This window comes from Dasypus novemcinctus, chromosome 14, assembly GCF_030445035.2.
Source record: "Dasypus novemcinctus isolate mDasNov1 chromosome 14, mDasNov1.1.hap2, whole genome shotgun sequence".
Taxonomy (NCBI): domain Eukaryota; kingdom Metazoa; phylum Chordata; class Mammalia; order Cingulata; family Dasypodidae; genus Dasypus; species Dasypus novemcinctus.
In genome coordinates, this window is record NC_080686.1 from 82,985,954 (window position 1) to 82,990,887 (window position 4,934).

At 37.3% G+C, this 4,934-nt stretch overlaps 1 pseudogene; it reads left to right on the forward strand.

Moving 5' to 3' along the window:
- Nucleotides 1-2,346: 2,346 nt before the first annotated feature.
- On the forward strand, nucleotides 2,347-3,025 carry LOC101427467 (large ribosomal subunit protein uL30 pseudogene; annotated as a pseudogene).
- The last annotated feature ends 1,909 nt before the right edge of the window (nucleotides 3,026-4,934 follow it).

A 4,934-nucleotide genomic window follows, 5' to 3' on the forward strand; every position in this document is an offset into this window, starting at 1 on the left:
GCATTCCTTCTAGTTTAGTCTTCATTTCAGTTTTTTGTTTTTTATTTCTAATTTCTTCCTGATCTCTGTCAGCTCTCTTTTCATATCTGCCTAAGGCCTAGATATGTTATTTCTGGCCTTTCCTCATTCTGATTTCATATTATCTTTCATTTTCTTAATTTCCTTTGGCTCATTTTGAAATAATAGATTAGATTTTTCACATTGCTATTTCTGTTTTGTAGTATGTCTATATGGCATATTTTCATTGTCTATTGGAATGTTGTTATGCTCATATAAACATTTTTCTTCTAAAAGCGTTTATGGGATTTGTCCACAATCTTTTTCTCTTATTCATGTTTAAAGAACATTGAAAGTATGATCTTATGTGTTGTTAGAGACAGCCAGGAAAGCTTTTATTGCTTCACAGCTATAGGTCTCTTACTTCTATCACTACAAAATGTTAAAACATATGGCCTCACAGTACTTCACTTTCTAGAGCTGTTTCCTCTATCTCCCTCCTTTACTCTTATTTGAACCTTCTCCTTGCTTTGCTCCCAGTGACTCTCTCCTGCTGAATTTGAATTTATCTTCAGTGCAGGACTTTGCCCTGGAAGGAGACATCTCCTGGTTAACTTTAGCACTTCATAGGCCCAGACTGCCCAAGCATCATCTGACCTCTCTCTGCTGCCCTTCCATGTCCCCATGAACTGGAGGTTGTGAAGTCTCCTCAGTTGCAGCCACTCTTTTCTAATTAGTGCCCTGGGGTTCCAAGAAGGAATAAGTAGTTGTTAGCAATTTTTGGGTGCTCCATGCCAAGGGCCTTCAGATATTCTTTGCCATTTGAAGTCCCACTGTGTTTATACCTCATAAAGTCTTTTTGTTTTTGGCAGTTTGGGCCCACTCATTTATATTTTGGGGTTCATGAGACTATCTTGTTACTAAATTTTATTGAAGATATTTATTGTTTTGTGGTGGTTGTTTTGTCTTGTTTTTAATTTAATTAAAGGAAGTTTTTAAAACTACTCCTGACACAACCATATTTCTTCTTCTATTTTTATTATGTTATGTTATATTTATTCACATTGAGATGGAATTCTGATTTCTTATATTTTGTTATTTTTCCTTTTATTTATTTATCTATTCTTTTGTTAATAGACATTTAGTTTCCAAATATTCACATGGTAAACAATACAGCAACCAAAATTCTTAAATATGTATCCTTTATATAAGTGGAAGAGAATTTCGGTTTTTTAAATAATTTTTTTTTTTATTTTAAAAAGATATTTAGATTACATAAATGTTACATAGAATATACACAGGGGATTCCCATATGCCCCACTCCCCACACCTCCCATATTTTCCCACATTGGCAACATCTTTCATTACTTTGGTACATTCATTGTAATTGATAAACACAATTTAGAGCATTGCCACTAAGCATGGATTATAGTTTACATTTTAGTTTACATTCATTCCCACTCAAATCTGTAGGTTATGGTAAGATACATAATGGCTTGTATCTGTCATTGTAACGCTTCATTGCAGTTTTAAATTGAATATGTTATTACTGGGATATAAGATAAGTTACATTTTCAACTTTGTAATTTGGGATATTGTGTAAAGTTGAAATGTACCGTCAAGGCTGTATATGAAGTTCTTACTGCCTCACTCCCACCAACTCTGGAAATTGTCAGACCACAAGGAATATGTATGGGAATGGATTCTAATGGTGTTGAACCACGGTGGAGTAAATAGGCTTGACTGAACCTAATTCACTGATATGGGTACACTAAGAAGAGTTTGGATTCAAGCAGTTGCTTGGATGGTTGACTGAAACTTGGATCCAAAGGTAGCCTACACTAAGTAAAATTGAAACATCATAATTTTTTTGTATGTTGTAGAATAAGGTATCCAAAGACAGAATGCTTTGGAATGCTAGAGTACATTTATCAAGTAAATCTATTCAGCCAATTCTTAAATATGATTTTAGTGGGTCCAGAGTGCATGCCCTTCACCAAAGGTGAATACAATTCTTAAGGGGAGCTCTGCCGTCCTTGAGGAGCTTTATGATGCCTATTCTTGATAGCATTGGAATGACAGTGGAAAGTGTTGCCGTAAAATGCTCCCTGAATTCAATCATTTGAATCCAAACTGATTACCTAGTCATTTGTTTTTGTTGGATTTTCTGAAATGGAATGTCTTTCCCCATTTGGTAAGTTACTATACCACACCTTCTCTTTTCTCATCTCTCTACTATAATACCTCCTCTTCCACCCTCACAATCAGTTGATATCTTTGCTTTCCATTTCACTAAGAAAATTAGCTCTCTTTTCTAGCTGGAACCATGGAGGGTGTTGAAGAAGAAAAGAAGTCTCCTGTTGACCAGAAACCTATAAGTAAAAGTGAAAGAATTTTGCTGAACTGAAGATTAAGCACTTGAGAAAGAAGTTTGCCTAAAAGATGCTTCAAAAGACAAGGAAGAAGCTTGTCTATGAAAAAACCAAGCACAATCACAAGGAATATAGGTAGATCTACAGAACTGAGATTTGAATAGCTGGAATGGCAAGGAAATCTAGCAGCTTCTATGTATCTGCAGAATGCAAATTTATCATTAGGATCAGAAGTATCACTGGTGTGAGCCCAAAGATCAAAGAGTGTTGCACCTTCTTCACTTTCATCAGATCTTCAATGGCACCTTTGCTAAGCCTCAGTTAACATATTGAGAATTGTGGAACTATACGTTTCATGGGTGTACCTGAACTTGAAGTCTGTGAATGAACTTATCTGTAAGTGTGTTTATGGCAAAATCAATAAGAAGCAGATTGCCTTGACAAATAACTCTGCACAATCTTTTGGTAAATATGGTGTAACCTGCATGGAGTATCTGATTCATGAGATCTACACTATTGGGAAATGCTTCAAAGAAGCAAACAACTTTCTGTGGCACTTTAAACAACATTCTCCCAGAATTGGAATGAAGAGAAAGACCACCCATTTTGTTGAAGGGGAAGATCAGATCAATAGGCTTTTTAGAAGACTGAACTAAGCTTCCACCATGATTATTTTGTAGTCTGGTCACTCAGTAAACAGTAACTGCTTTCAAACGGAAGAAAAGAATTAAAATGAAGTCATCAGAAAAGAACTTTATAAAAACTCTCATCACCACGACTACATACTTCTTATCATCTGTAGCTATACATATTACCTCGTTTGTGTTACATTAGATAAGTTGTCCATGCTTCTAACCAAGACCAGGAGACCCTGTATGCTTTCACTACATCTAGTACATTCTTTTTGTCCCAAGAACATCACTCCAGCAATTCTTCCTTCTTTTTCTTACATCATCAAATTCCCCCCCTGCTGAATTATACCCAACAGCATATAAATAGACTATTTCTCCCATCTTGGGGAATCCTCCTCTTAACTCTACTTTATCCTCTGACTTCCACACCATTTTTCTGCTCTTCTTTGCAGCAACACTGTAAAAAGTGTTCTAGTATCCTTAACTCTAATTCCTCTGCCCTCATTCTCTCTTGCACCCACTTCACAGGTTTTCACCTGTATCAGGCTATAGAAACTACTCTTGCCAAGGTCAAAAATGACCACCTTGTAAATTCCAGTGGTCAAAATTCAAGTCTCATCATATTTGGACCATTTGATAATGCTGATCATGCCCATTTCCTGGAAACACATTCTTTATTTGGATTCTAAGACAACACATTTTAGGCTCACCTTTTACCTCACTGACCTCTCCTTCTCAGACTCCTTTGCTTCTTCTTTCTCTTTTCTCAAATTTCTGAATGTTGGAATGTCTCAGAACATAGTTACTGTACATTTCCTCTGTCAATGCTTATTTCTTTGGTGATACCATCTAATCTCATGGCTTTAAAATTTCATGACTCTAAAACTTATATCCCTAGCTGGACCTCTCTCATAGAATCCGAATTTGAATGTCCTGCTACGTATTTGGTGTAGTCATTTGGGGATCTAGCGGACATTTCAAATTTAATATGTTCAACACTGAATTCCTAATTTATCCCCTGAAACCTGATATACTCAGCCTTCCCCATTTCAGTTGATGGAATTCCATCCTTTTAGTTGCTTGGGCTGAAATCTTGGGACTATCCCTAACTCCTCCCTTTCTCTCAATATCCCACCCTTACAACATATTCAGAATCCAACCACTTAGAAACACCTACACTTCTATGACCCCTGTCCAAGCTGCTGTCTCTTATTGCCTCCCAACTGGTGTTACTGCTTCCTCTCTTACCATTCCAAAGTCACTTCTCAACACAAGAGCCAAACTGATCCTGTTAATACCTAATTCAATTATTTCTTGAATTGTCACTTCTAACCTCGAAAGCTTTCCATGTTTCTCCCATTCTCTCTGAGTAAAAGCAAAGATCTGTGCAATGGCCTGTAGAGCTCTATATCAATTCTTCCTGAACTTTAGCATGCATAAGCATCACCTGATGTGGTAGTCATGGAGATAAGCCACTTTGTTATCCCTTCCAGAAAAACTTGCCATTCACCTAGAAGAAAGGCACCTAGATGATAGCCTTCATCTGCAAAGCCTTTGGAACTGCCTTATCTTTCAAGGCAAGGCTCTGGCTTTTTGGGAAGCCCTCAGCCAGTGACAGACTGTTGAAAGGCTACTAGAACCTAGTTATTTCTCCTTAATGTGGGACACATCTAACAGGCAATCTTTGCTCCAGAGCCCTCCACTAGTTTTGCAGAGACTTTGTCTGGTCTTCATCACATTCTGAAGCTCTCCCTCCTCAGTCCTGCTTCCATCCCCTTTCCTTTCACAGAAAGTCGTATCTGGATCATGGCTTAAAGGCTTTCCCTATCTAATATTGTTTCTTTATCCTTTATCTTTCATGGACAATTCTTCCAAGGAGCCTCTTGCATTCCTAAGTGCATCTCAGCATCTGCTTCCTGAAGGACCAGAACCA